At 41.6% G+C, this 16,098-nt stretch overlaps 1 protein-coding gene across 4 annotated transcripts in view; it reads right to left on the bottom strand.

Annotated features, from left to right (window-relative positions):
* The window catches only part of LOC115206368 (leucine-rich repeat and fibronectin type III domain-containing protein 1-like), a 130,798-nt gene that overhangs the window by 19,416 nt on the left and 95,284 nt on the right, over positions 1–16,098 (bottom strand). For all 4 annotated transcript variants that reach the window (XM_029773221.1, XM_029773222.1, XM_029773223.1 and 1 more), the window contains one exon: positions 11,629–11,759. The gene's annotated coding sequence lies outside the window, so the exon portion shown is untranslated. The remainder of the gene's footprint in view (positions 1–11,628; positions 11,760–16,098) is intronic.

Here is a 16,098-nt window from a genome sequence, read left to right as displayed (position 1 = left end):
ATGTTACATTGAACTGGGTGAATATGAATGACAGTCATCCGACATGCTGTAATAGAAATAAGGCCATGCTCATGAAACAAAAAAATAGTCCTCCTTCATCACAAACGGCACTGAACGCCACTGGAATACAGTAAGAGCACCGTACAGAATCCCTGCTCTGAAGTAATACCAAACAAATTATACCCTGATACAGACATGTTTACGACCTCTAAAAAACATCATCCACAAAGCCCGGATTATGTCCATGAAATTCTTCATTAGGATGGCTTGGAAAACAGAAAAGACAAACTATGCAAAAAGGAATTACTGGATGTGTTGTTGAATTAAGCATAAATTGTAACCACCGAGCCAGAAAGCCTCCCCTGTCAGCTCCCTTAATTAGGATAATAATCAGGACAATGCAAAGTCCTCTTATTTGAGCTGTCCACTTACCCATTTTCGGTATGCTGTGAGAAGTTGTGCATATCTCTGTGCTGAGAATAAGAAATAACATTCCACAGTAAACACTATGCTGAGAACACTGGGAGAGCAATTAAGATCAACCAAACTTCATTGTTTATGTTTTCTGTTAAATTACTGCATAATGGCAGTATATTGAGATATATAACATTGCAGGTGAATCATGAATGAAAATGAGTCATCGGCAAAAGCAAGTAAATTACTGTATGTTATTGTATAACCTGTTACCAGATCAATTCCTGCAAAACGTGTCCTCTAGGCTGGTTGTTGTTATCCCTTATCCTATAATACAGCTTTAGGACAATGAGCAGCTGTACAAAAACTCCCACTTTCCTTATTCAAGGACAGCATTGTGTTCTCTACTGCTTTTGTCCGCCTGGTACATACTAACAAAATTATTCCCAGGTATGCCAGGGACAAGGGAACAGTATGAATATAAACAAACTGTCACGTTCTGCCCAGTAAAGGGGTTATTTGTTATTGTAGTTTGGTCAGGACGTGGCAGGGGGTGTTTGTTTTATGTGGTTCGGGGTTTGTTGGGCTATGTGTTTATGTAGAGGGGTGTTTGTTTAGAGTGTTCCTGGGTTTTTGGGTTATGTTCTAGGTTAGTGTATCACTATGTTAGATCTAGGTTGTTTAGTTAATTGGGATTGGCCTTCAATTGGAGGCAGCTGTTCCTCGTTGCCTCTGATTGAAGGTCCTATGTATAGGGGTGTGTTTGTAATGGGAATGGTAGGTCGTTGTCTCCTTGTTTGGTGTCTGAGCACATGACAGGAATGTTAGTGTCGTTTGTTGTGTTTGTATACGTGTTTTGTTTGTTTTTTCCTTCTTTTAACCAATTAAAGAAGATGAGTATACATGTTCCCGCTGCACCTTGGTCCAATCATTACGACACTCGTTACACAAACTCTAATCTATGCATTCAAATTGCTAACATTTTTCAAGCTGAGTAGATCAAGTACAGGATGATCATGATTGTTGAAGAAATCTACCAAATATAATACTTTTTTCCTGACTATCCTTAATTTTCACAGGAGTAGAAGTTTGAAATTGTTGAAAGTGGATGATTATTTGATTGTCTAGACAGTTCTCTCTGTAAGTTCACAAAGTCATCAGGCGATGATTGATATAACACAGAACATTTCATTGATGCTGCTTGATTATCCCATTGAGATTGATCGACAATGGATGCATTTCTATTGTGAAATAAAAATAAATTGATAGGCACTTGGAAAAGAAACATTCAAATGAGATGGAATAGTGCAAACATGATAAAGGGCAAAAAAGCTATGCAATTTCAAGACTATTACCACTTTGTTTATTCTGAAAGCATTATTTACCTGAAATACCATTGTCATCCAAATGATCAAGTGGAGATATTTAGACTGCAAGTAGAAAAACAAATTCTACTCCACTTGAATCCTGAAGATCCCTGATATAATAAAACACTGTTGTACACTGTTTATACTATTAATGTAAATAGTCCAATTAAAAAAAAAGGGACTGTAGAAAACAATACTACTTATTGTAGCCTACTCAGTTTGTTGAAGATAGAGGATTGAGTGACTCATGATTAAAAGTAGTAGTCTGCTCCAGCTGGAGACAAAGAAGGATATAGTAGAGGTTGGGGTATGGAGGTGGATAAGCCCAGAAGCCAGTGGATCAGTCTAGCTCTGTGCTGAGTAGTATTTAGTCAATGTTCCCTGTGTCCACTGGTTGTTGTTGCATTAATGAGTCCTTCCAGCGGTGAACCACCAGGAAACAGTCGGTCACTGACTACATGAACCATTTTTCTTTAGCTACCGTGGAAATTAGCTGCTTCCAGACTTAAAGGCATGCCTTAGGGAGGTAAACACAACTTAAATTGTTTAGACATTTGACCTTTCTAGCCCACTTTTAAAAGTACTATTATTCGAATACAACAAATTCACAAATTGAACTGACAAAATAAAACCGCCAGAGGACTGTGAGCTAGTGAGCTTAGAGGGTGGTGTGATGGATTGGATGGTAGAGGGTAAATGTAGTGGACATGAGTTTGATGCAGTGAACATATGATCTTAGGTAAACATATACATTATATACAGTGCATTCGGAAAGTATTCAGACCCCTTGACTTTTTCCACATTTTGTTACGTTACAGCCTTATTGTAAAATTGATAATATTATTTTCCCCTCATCAATCTACACACAATACCCCATAATGACAAAGCAAAAACTGGTTTTTAAAAATGCTACGAATAAAAAAATGGAAATATCACATTTGCCTAAGTATTCAGATCCTTTACACGGTACAATGGCGCTGCCGTTTTACGGGCTCCTAATCAATTGTGCTATTTTGTGTGTTTTTCGCGTTATTTGTAACTTATTTTGTACGGAATGTTTCTGTCTCTTATGACCGAAAGAGATTCTGGATATCAGAACAGCGATTACTCACCTCATACTGGACAAAGATTTTTTTCTTAACAAGTAGGACTCAAAGGATTTACTTCAGACACCGGACAAGGCCCAAATCCCAATCATTCGCAGGAAGAAGAAAAGGAGATATAGGGGACGTAGGTCGGGGTGCCTTGTAAGGAACCGACGGCGAGTGGGTAATCCACCTCTACCATCCATCCTATTAGCCAACGTGTAATCATTGGATAATAAACTGGATGAGCTCTCTAAACTGGACCGTTTTATCTCCATCTCTTCATTCAAAGACTCAATCATGGACATTTTCACTGATAGTTGTGGCTGCTTCGCGTGATGAATTGTTGTCTCTTCCTTCTTGCTTTTTGTGCTGTTGTCTGTGCCCAATAATGTTTCTACCATGTCTTGTGCTGCTACCATGTTGGGTTGCTACCATATTGTTGTCATGTTGTGTTGCTACTGTGTTTCATGAGTTGCTGCTACGCTATGTTGTTGTCTTACGCCTCTCTTTATGTAGTGTTGTGGTGTCTCTCTTGTCGTGATGTGTGTTTTGTCCTATATTTTTATTCCCAGCCCCCATTCCGGCAGGAGGCCTTTAGCCTTCTGTTGGCCATCATTGTAAATAAGAATTTGTTGTTAACTGACTTGCCAAGTTAAATAAAGGTTAAATCAAATAAAAAATAAAAATCTAATAAAGAATATCCTACCAACGGGACATCAAAAACTGTATTATCTTCTGTTTCACCGATTCGTGGCTGAAAGACGGCATGGATAACAAACAGCATTGGCAAGATAGAACAGCTGCATCCGGTAAGACAAGGGGTGATGACTGTGTCTATTTGTCAATAACAGCTGGTGCACAAAATCTAATATTAAGGAAGTCTCTAGGTTTTTAGAGTACCTCACATTATTTACCAAGAGAGTTTTCATCTATATTCTTCGTAGCTGTTTATTTACAACCACAAACTGATGCTTGCACTGAGACCGCACTCAATGAGCTGTATACGTCCATAAGCAAACAAGAAAATGCTCATCCTGAGGCGGCTCTCCTAGTAGCTGGGGACTTTAATGCAGGGAAACTTAAATCCATTTTACCTCATTTCTACCAGCTTGTTACATGTGCAACCAAAGGGAAAAAAAACTCTAGACCACCTTTACTCCACAAACAGAGATGCGTACAAAGCTCTCCCTCGCACTCCATTTGGCAAATCTGACCATAATTCCATCCTCCTGATTCCTGCATACAAACAAAAACTAAAGCAGGAAGCACCAGTGACTCGGTCAATAAAGAAGTGGTCAGATGACGCAGATGCTAAGTTACAGGACTGTTTTGCTAGCACAGACTGCAATATGTTCCGAAATTCTTCCAATGGCATTGAGTACACCACATCAATCACTAGCTTCATCAATAAGTGCATCGATGACGTCGTCCCCACTGTGACTGCACGTACATACCCCAACCAGAAGCCATGGATTACAGGCAACATCCACACTGAGTTAAAGGGTAGAGCTACCACTTTCAAGGACTCTAATCGGGACACTTATAAGAAATCCCGCTATGCCTTCTGACGAACCATCAAACAAACAAAGTGTCAATACAGGACTAAGATTGAATCCTACTACACTGGCTCCGACGCTCGTTGGATGTCGCGGGGCTTGCAAACTATTACAGACTACAAAGGGAAGCCCAGTGACACGAGCCTACTAGATGAGCTAAATTACTTTTATGCACGCCTCGAGGCAAGCAACACTGAAGCATGCATGAGAGCACCAGCTGTTCTGGACGACTGTGTGATCAGTGATCACACTCTCCGTAGCCGATGTGAGTAAGACCTTTAAACAGGTCAACATTCACAAGGCCGCAGGGCCAGACGGATTAGCAGGACATGCTCTCCGACCATTCGCTGACCAACTGGTAAGTGTCTTCACTGACAATTTCAACCTGTCTCGGACTGAGTCTGTAATACCAACATGTTTCAAGCAGACCACCATAGTCCCTGTGCCCAAGAACACCAAGGTAACCTGCCTAAATGACTACCGACCCATAGCACTCAGGTCTGTAGTCATGAAGTGCTTTGAAAGGCTGGTCATGGCTCACATCAACACCATTATCCCAGAAACCCTAGTCCAATTCCAATTGTCCTACCACCCCAACAGATGATGCAATCTCTATTGCACTCAACACTGCCTTTTCCCACCTGGACAAAAGGAACACCTATGTGAAAATACTGTTCATTGACTACAGCTCAGCGTTCAACACCATAGTGCCCTCAAAGCTCATCGCTAAGCTAAGGACCCTGGGACTAAACACCTCCCTCTGCAACTGGATCCTGGACTTCCTGACGGGCCGCCCCTAACTGGTAAGGGTAGGTAACAATACATCCGCCAAGCTGATCCTCAACACTGGGGCCCCTCAGGGGTATGTACTTAGTCCCTTCCTGTACTCCCTGTTCACCCATGACTGTGTGGCCAGGCACAACTCCAACACTATCATTAAGTTTACTGATGACACGACAGTGGTAGGCCTGATCTCCGACAACGATGAGATGACCCATAGGGAAGAGGTCAGAGAACTGGCAGTGTGGTGCCAGGACAACAACCTCTCCCTCAATGTGAGCAAAACAAAGTTGATGATCGTGGACTACAGGAAATGGCGGGCCTAACAGGCCCCCATTAACATCGATGGGGCAGTAGTGGAACGGGTCGAGAGTTTCAAGTTCCTTGGTGTCCACATCACCCACAAACTATCATGATCCCAACATACCAAGACAGTCGTAAAGAGTGCACGACAAAACCTATTCCACCTCAGGAGACTGAAAAGATTTGGCATGGGTCCCCAGATCCTCAAAAGGTTCTACAGCTGCACCATCGAGAGCATCTTGACCGGTTGCATCACCGCCTGGTATGGAAACTGCTCGGCATCTGACCGTAAGGCGCTACAGAGGGTAATGCTAACGGCCCAGTACATTACTGGGGCCAAGCTTCCTGCTATCCAGGACCTATACAATAAGAGGAAAGCCCATTAAATTGTCAGAGGCTCCAGTCACCCAAGTCATAGACTGTTTTCTCTGCTACCGCACGGCAAGCGGTACCGGAATGCCAAGTCTAGGACCAAAAGGCTCCTCAACAGCTTCTAGGACCAAAAGCCATAAGACTGCTGAACAATTAATACAATTGCCCCCCCCTCCCTTTTGTACACTGCTGCTACTTGCTGTTTATTATCTATGCATAGTCACTTCACCCCACCTACATGTACAAATGACCTCAAATAACCTGTATCCCCGCACACTGACTCGGTACCGGTACCCCCGTATATAGCCTCGTTATTGTTATTCTTATTGTGTTACTTTTTATTATTACTTTTTATTTGAGTCTACTTGGTAAATATTTTCTTAACTCTTCTTGAACTGCACTGTTGGTTAAGGGCTTGTAAGCATTTCGGCGCATGTGACAGATAAAGTTTGATTTGATTTGATTTGACACAATCCTGTCTCAGAGCTCTACGGACAATTCCTTTGACCTCATGGCTTGGTTTTTGATCTGAAATGACTGTCAACTGTGGGACCTTATATAGACAGGTGTGTGCCTTACCAAATCATGTCCAGTCAATTTAATTTACCACAGGTGGACTCCATTCAAGTTGAAGAAATAGCTCAAGGATGATCAATGGAAACAGGATGCACCTGAGCTCAACTTCAAGTCTCACAGCAAAGGGTCTGAATACTTATGTAATTAGGTGTCTGTTGATTATTAATACATTTGCAAAAAAAAACTAAAAACTGTTTTTGCTTTGTTATTATGGGGTATTGTGTGTGGATTGATGAGGAATTGTTTTTATTTAATCAATTTTAGAATAAGGCTGTAACGTATCAAAATGTGGAAAATGTCAATGGGTCTGAATACTTTCCAAATGCACTGTGTACACAAAGGTATGTGGGCACCCCTTCAAAATAGTGGATTCGGCTATTTCAGCCACACCCATTGCTGACAGGTGTATAAAATTGAGCACACAGCTATGCAATCTCAGTAGACAAACAATGGCAGTAGAATGGCCTTCCTGAAGAGCTTAGTGACTTTCAACGTGGCACCGTCATAGGATGCCACCTTTCCAACAAGTCAGTTCGTCAGATTTCAGCACAATAATATCGGGAGCTTCATGAAATTGGTTTCCATGGCCGAGCAGCCACAAACAAGCCTAAGATCACCATGCGCAATGCCAATCTTCGGCTGGAGTGGTGTAAATGTGTAAAGTTCACCACCATTGGACTCTGGAGCAGTGGAAACACGTCCTCCAGAGTGATTAATCATGCTTCACCATCTGGCAGTCATATGGATTAATCTGGGTTTGGCGGATGCCAGGAGAACGCTACCTGCCCCAATGTATAGTGCCAACTGTAAAGTTTGGTAGAGGAGTATAATGGTTTAGGGCTGGTTTTCATGGTTCAGGCTGGGCCTCTTAGTTTCAGTGAAGGGAAATCTTAATGCTACAGCATACAACAACATTCTAGACGATTCTGTACAGCAATGTTCCAACATCTAGTGGAAAGCCTTCCCAGAAGAGTGGAGGCTATTGTAACAGCAAAGGGGGACCAACTCCATATGAATGCCAATGATTTTGGAATGAGATGTTCAACGAGCAGGTGTGCACATACACTACATGACCGAAAGTATGTACCACATAGGAGGAAAATAAATACCTGAGGCAGTGACAGGGGCCTTTGGCTCTTCTGCTTCAAATAGCATCTCTCATTTCCTGTTACTGGCTAATTAATAATTTGCAGACATGAAATCAAGATTTAAAAGATCATGGTCCACAAGCTAATATTGGGGCTGATTTAATTGTGTTACTTCAGTTTTGGTCATTTAAGAGTCATAAAGGTAGACTCAGGGACCATGCCTTGGTTATGATGTATGGTCTGAGACAGCTATGCTATGCATATTAAAGAAATAGTTATGCTTAAGGTCTATTTTAAATGTCTTCTTGGGTCATACGCCTGCAATAAGTGCATTTCCTTCAAGCTCTGTTTTGGTAATACTGGTAAGACAACCACATTTAGATTCAGTGTGACAGAAAATGTTGCTACTGATGCACTTAAAGTTAAAGTTTAAAATAAGTGAAAAACAAGTCAATACAAATTTAAGCCTTTAACTTGAGTTTTGTCCAGAGTAGTTGCTGCTGTTTTATGTTCACGCGTTCAGACTGCACATTCATTCTTCTACATGGGACAGATTTAGAGTCTACTCTGAGAAAAAGCATTGAAAAGTCATCACACTCTCTAATAAACTCTGAATAAAACCCCAGTTTCTTTGTTTTCAAATCTCCCTCCCTGTGTTTATGCAATTTACCACCCTGCACCAGGCTTAATCTTTAACAGCAAAGCAACCTGCTCAGTGCCATTATTACACTTTAATACAGCCCTGCTCCTGCAACTCATCCAGAAAGCTAAAGCAAGGCGAGCTCATTGTGCTGCCAGGGCCACTTATATCAGGCCTGCTTCATGTGCTCCTCCTCCTCCTTACTCCCCCCTACCCATGAGCCAATGCAAATGACAGTAACAGCTTGGACGTGATAGTAATTGCAAGTGGTGCGAGCTCTGCTCCATGGCCAGGCATGAAGGCAGATGAAGGCCGGGAGGAGTGCTGCCAGGCCTCTTTGAGGACACTGTGTCTCCCGTATGCTTGAGTAGACAGTGGAAAGAGAGGAGGCTCACTACCAGTTGCTCATCTGCCTGCAAGTCCCATGGTGCACTCCCACTATGTACTTAATGAAAGGAAAGCAGTAGGCTGGGCTCCTTCTTTCATGGTCTTGTTTACTTCATCACACAGTTGGACACCAATACTGCCTGGATGAGATATTGGCCATCTCATTGATCATAGCACCAATACACTGAACAGGCCATTCAACAACATTTAGAAGTAATAGCAGCTTTTCAGCAATGAGCGTGAGGATAGTGAAATACATTCTTATGCAAAGCCGGCATACCACAAGTGCCATCAACTTGACTGAGGAACACATAACAAATCTTGTGTTGGGAAAACCACCTCTTTTTCATCTACAGTACATCAATGCCATAAGGCAATGTTTCACCACAGTTCCTTGATAGGTCAACATTCTGGTTATATTAGCCAGCTGACTCTTTTATACTACTGAAACGAAATCCATTAGATCTAAAAACATTATTCACAACCATTTACATACATATTCATACATGTAGTATTATGAAACTTTGAAAGGAAATATTAAAAATCTGTCCTACAGAGTTCGGGAGTTATATTAGTGGGGTTGAATGAGGTTACAGAGATATCTATCATAACTGGCTATTACATGTCTCCATATCTTTGATCAGGGACTTCAGAAGTGTTTGGAGAACCGTCTCTGTTCCTGTTGGTGTCTGAGGGGAAGAATGAATCACGGATATCTCAGAGGAGTAGAAAGACAACAACCACAATAAACAACAAATAGTCACCAATGCATCTGAAAAAGCCCACGAACATCTAAATGAGTCGGTGGTTGATCAGATAAGGCAGCTTCAGTGAGTCCGTTACGTTCTGCATGTGTTCACCATGACCAGATATTAAGCAGTTGTGACTGAGTAAGAGGAAACAGCAAGAGGTCAAACATATAATCCACTGAGCTCCCCGTGTCACTGTCACACAGCCATTGCGTCTGGTTTGGTGTTATGCTTTTCATGTGATTTGATGTTACCTGAAAGCTCGCCTAAGATAGAGGCATATTCTAACCAATCACTTCACCACTAGGAATGTTCCTGAAATGACTCCATTTCATTTGCTATTCCTCAGATTCAGTGTGATACGGCTGGCATATGGTTTTAATTTGGTGGATGATTAGTGGACAGATAACAGGGATTGAACCCAGCAGAGAGTGGATGTGCCCCAAATGGCAGCATATAGGGCACTGTAAAGTGAAAATGGTGCAATTTAAGATAAAAAGAGTGTCTTGTCATCATGGTAGACCTGAACCCCCCTGAGTACACCTTGAGCCTCCCCTTTACAGCTTATTACTCAGTCTCGCACAGCCTCGCTCAGCTTTGCACATCCTCACACAGCCTCTCACTCTCAGTCTTGCTCAGCCTTGCTCAGCCTCTCATACTTGGTATTCCAGGAACTAGAGAGGGAAAGGCTCAGATTACTGTGAAGGGGAGAGATCTGACCACACAACATGAGATGGGAGGAGGAAAAGGAGGAGGAAAAGGAGGAGAGGAGAGGAGGAGAGGAGAGGAGAGGAGGAGAGGAGATGAGAGGAGGAGAGAGCCGGGTATTGCAATGTCGCTTTAGTCTTATCCATTCTGCTTCATTTGCATTGGGAGTGTTTGAGGGATGATACCTCAACTTAACCTTTGCCATAGTCCTACTTTGCGTGGATTCTTGATTAAACACTCATATTTACTACCTGCTTACAGAGCACTGACTAGGCTTAGATTAATGTGAGTAGAGGTGAACTGGGACTAGTTCTCTACCTGTTATGCATGTTATTATCACCTGCATCATCCCTGACAACTATTAAACTGCAGAAACAAGAACAGCTGCACCAAAGATGTTAAACAAATATGAATGGACCAGAATGGCTTCATACAGACATTAATAAATTACTTTTATTTGACATGAAAGGATATTTCAGTAAAATATACATTCCTTGACAATGCCTAGTTAAAAATGCAAGCATTTCTTTTGACACAAACCCATCAGAAAGTCCTATGGTGCAAGGAAATATGCAGAGGCATCCATAAAGCATGGCTATTGCAGACGTTGCTTGTTAGCAGAAGGGGCGGGTGTGTGTGGCAGGGTGTGTGTGTGTGTACAGGGCGGGGTGTGTGCACTAGCTAAGCTCAGCTCAGCTCACAAGCTGGCTAATTAGCATTGCCCTCTCATTCCCTTTGAGCAGGGGAGGACAAGTGGGAGACATCATATTTCTTTGTTAGAAGCATTGTGTGTCCCCTCTGACCACAGAAACCACAGGAGTTCTGACCACAGGGGGTCACAGAGTAGACAGCATAATCCACCATCCCCACCAGCCCCCTGTGGGAATGGCCACCAGCTAGCTCTCCCTTCCCTTCCCCAACCAACGCCCTCAGCTCAGACAACACTACTGGCATCACATACACCTATTGAATCATCATTTACTTTAAGCAATAGTTACTGTGCAGTGACATTTTCAGGCTACATGTCTGGTCCCGACTCCAGTCAGAAGACAGATGTTATGGAGGAAGCAGGTGCGTATTGCACAGCTCTTTGAAGCACACTCTGATCTCTGGCTGGTTGCACTCTGAAGACACAGCAGAGATGATTCAACTGGATCCCCTGGTGTACTACGGCTTTAATTAATAGGCTCCTATTACATATTATTTAGACAGTGATAATTGCCTTTACATCTCTCCTATATTTAGGGTTTATTAGCAAAAAGAGAGCCCTGGTCTGTTTTGGGCTTTGTCAAAGTAGCAGAACAGGCCATTTTAATAATTGGTCATGCACCAGTGGCCTTGATGGAACAGTTTGTTGTTTTTGTGTGTGTTTTTTTGTTGTAGCTGGAACAGCTGTTTCCCAACTACCAGTGATCTCCATAAGGCTGCCTCTGAAGGCCTGTGATGATGCACTCCCTCCCTCCCGAACGAGAGAGCTCGCTTCCGCACTGTGAAAAGTTGCCCCGGGTAAGGGAACAACAGACTGCAACTGTTCAAGTCAATTCGCAGTGGCTCAGAAAAGAAGGCGTGGGGAGGGTTGCAAACAGCCTGGGCTACTCACCAGATATCAAGCTCTGGTCTCCATGGCAGATATCACATGGGTATAGGCATCCCGTCTCTCTTGCAGTCAGTCAGTCACAGCTCTGAGAGTAGAACAACACCCACTGGCATTAGAGAGAAACACCTAGAGACCTGGGAACACAAGATACCATCTCTGGTTAAAGCAGTGTTACATTGTAAATTAGGCTAAACTAAGTTGATGCTCAGAGCCATGGGAACTTTCCCTGACTGATTGAACACATTGTTTGAGGTTGGTCATCTGGCCACTCAATATTGTTAGAAAAGAAGACAGAACTCCCAAAGATAAGCAGTGAGACATTCATAATTTAATTGGCTGATATCTACTCCTTTTAAACTTGGCAGCTTTGGTGAGATATGAGCACTGATCTGATTGTAAGACAACGGAAGAAAGAAACACAAACAGCAGGAAATATATGGGAGAAAAGTGAGTTGGAGACACAATGACTATGGCTGTGTATCCCATCATGAATATTTCATTGCATTATTGTAGCTGACGAAGAACCAAGTGTAAAGAGGAGCATTATGAAACATTTATCATATTTTGACAAAAGCTTTGGAATCTATCTATCCCTGTGCTACAAAACACACCGGATTCTTCTTCTTTCCTGATGAAGTTTTAAAAGAGAACAGAGGTGATTAACTGTATTGGCTTTATACCCATAAACTGTAGCAAATTTCCCCTTATGATAAATCACTAGACTCCATGAAAACGTACACCTGTGCTAAAGACTAGCTTAGGATACCATTTTATTGCTAGAAACAAATAAAAAAAACTTCAGAGGTATTGCCAAGGTCATAAGTCTTCGGTTTTCTCACTTGTCTCTAAAATTTAAACCACCTACTGTACATAACATGTCCCAAGTCCGGCAGCAGAGGAGGTTGCATGCAATGCTACATAGATTACCATATTGCTCTCATTCGTCTGCACAGAGCTCCTCATGCATGAAAACAGAATTCTCCACTCAGGTTTGACATCTATTTGTATTTAGAATGTGGTTCGAGGGTTGTCCTCTCAAGCTTTAATTTCATCCAATGAAGTATTTATGATGGAAGCTTTTTGTTAGTGTTAAGTTCAGTCCCACCTTCTGTAATCCAATTCCACTTAGAGACTTTGCATCACATAGGAGAGAAGGTTACAAGGAAACAATGGAAGACTGACTGTGGGGGCCCACAAATGACCTTATCTGTCATTATTGAGCAAGCAATTAGTACAGTAAACAATTGGAGGGTGATAATTCATAATCATACCCTCATGCATATTATTTACTCTATTATCTGCGTCTGACAGCCATTGTTTCAAGTCTGTCTTCTAATCTACAGCTTACTTATCCTGTGTAACAGTACAGGGGTGTGACAAGTACAGTACTTGACTGGTGCATGAAGTTGACATTTTGTTTTCTAACATGTCCTTGGATTTTCCACAATCGGCTCAACAACAGATTTCCCTGTTTTATCGCTGTCTCTCAGCCACCCCATCACCTGGCTCACACTGATAAGTCCTGTAGGGTCAGGTAAAGACAAGCCCTCCTGTGTGACTTTATCTCCAATTCACCCTCTCCTCGTCTCCTTCACTATATCAAAGCAATTCTTTTTTCATCCTTCAGATGTTCACCTTCTTTCCACCCGCATTTCCCTCCTATGAAGTAGAAAGATAAATAATCCTTCAATGGTGGGCTACGTTTGGCCAATGGACAGATTCTGTCAAGTAATTATCCATCACTGTGCTTCTTTTCCTTTGGACTGAGACAGTCAGATGTTAGATGTTCCCTTTTTTCTGCTCATCTGCCAACCCTCCTACTAAGAGTGCTGCGGACTTCTCTCACACTGTTCCGTTCTGTCCATCAACCACTCTGAACCATGTATAGGAGTGTCGTGGAAACAGGGACAGACAGTTCAGATCAGAATATGAAAAGATGAGGAAGCATCACTTCACTGACCACACTCGGTCTCAGGTAACACATCTCGTTATTTGTTATTTTATTGTATTACTTTTTATTTTTTACTTTATTTATTTAGTAAATGTTTTCTTAACTCTGTATCTTGAACTGCATTATTGGTTAAGGGCTCGTAAGTAACCATTACACGGTAAAGTCTACACCTGTTGTGTTCGGCACATGTGACAAATAACATTTGATGTGATTTGAGATCTATTATCCTGATCAGGAAATCTTTAAGACAACTTTTAAAACTTTAAAAAGGCTTTAGACTTACTGTAAATAATGTAAAATATGCTGTATGTTGATGATTCATTTATTTGCATAAAAATGGGTATGCTTTATCCAAACAAACCCTGCTGAAAGGCATCTATACCTACAATTGGGAAATCTACATATACAATAAAGGTCTGTCTTAGTTATTCTGCCTCACAGTAGCTCCTGCTTCCGTTTCTGGCAGAGAGAAAACAGACAAACTGTAGGGAGGACAGTGGATTTTAATCCACTGGGATATTGTCTCTTCCTAAAGAAGGTAAAACGAAAAGGCCTCAGGTGATAGTCTGTCAGATCCTGCCGATCTCATTTAAGGACAAAAAAAACTGCCTTCAAGCCCAAATCAATTATAGATATTTTTACCAAATTCATACTGTACATAGCCTACACACTGTAGGGAGCCTATACTCTCCATCTCTCTAAACTACACCATTCAGGTATCGACAGAACAACCCCTTAGCTTGCCATGAGGTAAAATAGGACCCTGGCCTCATATAGTCTTTCATGATATGGGAAATCAATTTCTAAATAGCCAAGTGAGGCACATTCTGTGTATTCATCACGGAATTTAATTATTCTTCAATTGCCTCGGTGGGGTAAAAGGTCTTGGTGAGAATGTCATATTTTAGCAGGTGTTTCCCTCCTCACCTGTCCCTAACTGCCTGAAATGAAGACAAGCAATAAAGCAGCAGCTCCAGCTGTAACAAGCTCCTGAAAGGACACTCTCAAAGTCAGGATGACTCAGCACTGGACACAATGAGCCATTTGATCAGGGAACAGTGGGAGTGGTATTATGGTATAGAGTGACAGATAGTTGTAGCAAAGGTAAAGTCAAGCTTAACCACACTGTAACAATAACACCTTTAATACTTTACTGTACAGAACTTTGAAATAATGCAGTGGTGTAAAGTACAAATACTTTAAAGTACTACTTAAGTAGTTTTCTGGGGTATCCATACTTTACTATTTATATCTTTAAGAACTTTTACTTCACTATATTCCAAATGAAAATAATGTACTTTTTACTCCATACATTTTCTCTGACACCCAAAAGTACTCATGACATTTTGAATGTTTAGGAGGACAGGAAAATGGCCCAATTCACACACTTATCAAGAGAACATTCTTGGTCATCCCTACTGCCTCTGATCTAGCGGACTCACTAAACACAAATGTGTCATTTGTAAAGTATGTCTGAGTGTGCCTCTGGGTACCCGTAAATAAAAAATCAAAAAAATATTTGTACTGTCTGGTTTGCTCAGTATAAGGAATTTGAAATGATTTATAGTTTTACTTTTGATACTTAAGTATATTTAAGCAATTACATTTACTTTTGATACTTAAGTATATTTAAATTTAATCAAGTAGTATTTTACTGGGTGACTTTCACTTGAGTCATTTCATATTAAGGTACTGTATCTTTACTTTTATTCAAGTATGACGTACAGCGCATTCGGAAAGTATTCAGACTCCTTCACTTTTTCCATATTTTTTTACTTTACAGCCTTATTCTAAAATGTATTAAATAATTTTTTTTCACTCATCAATCTACACACAATACCCCATAATGACAAAGCAAAAACTGCTTTTAGAAATGTTTGCAAATGTATTAAAAATAAAAAACTGAAATATCCCATTTACACAAGTATTCAGACCCTTTAATCAGTACTGTGTTGAAGCACCTTTGGCAAAGATTAAAGACAAGTCTTCTTGGGTATGACGCTACAAGCTTGTCACACCTGTATTTGGGGAGTTTCTCCCATTTTTCTCTGCAGGTCCTCTCAAGCTCTGTCAGGTTGGATGGGTAGCATCGCAGCACAGACATTTTCAGGTTTCTCCAGAGACGTTCGATCGGGTTCAAGTTCTGGCTCTGGGCTCTGGCTGGGCCACTCAAGGACATTCAGAGACTTGTAGCCACGTCTGCATTGTCTTGTCTGTGTGCTTAGGGTTGGTTTCCTGTTGAAAGGTGAACCTTCGCTCTGGAGGAGGTTTTCATCAAGGGTCTCTCTGTACTTTACTCTGTTCATCTCTCCTTGATCCTGACTAGTCTCCCAGTCCCTGCCGCTGAAAAACATCCCCACAGCATGATACTGCCATCTCCATGCTTCACCGTAGGGATGGTGCCAGGTTTCCTCCAGGCGTGACGTTTGGCATTCAGGCCAAAGAGTTCAATCTTGGTTTCATCAGAGCAGAGAATCTTGTTTCTCATGGTCAGTCTTTAGGTGCCTTTTGGCAAACTCCAA

The sequence above is a fragment of the Salmo trutta genome, chromosome 13, assembly GCF_901001165.1.
Source record: "Salmo trutta chromosome 13, fSalTru1.1, whole genome shotgun sequence".
NCBI classification, from domain to species: domain Eukaryota; kingdom Metazoa; phylum Chordata; class Actinopteri; order Salmoniformes; family Salmonidae; genus Salmo; species Salmo trutta.
This window is presented reverse-complemented; position numbering and strand designations above follow the sequence as displayed.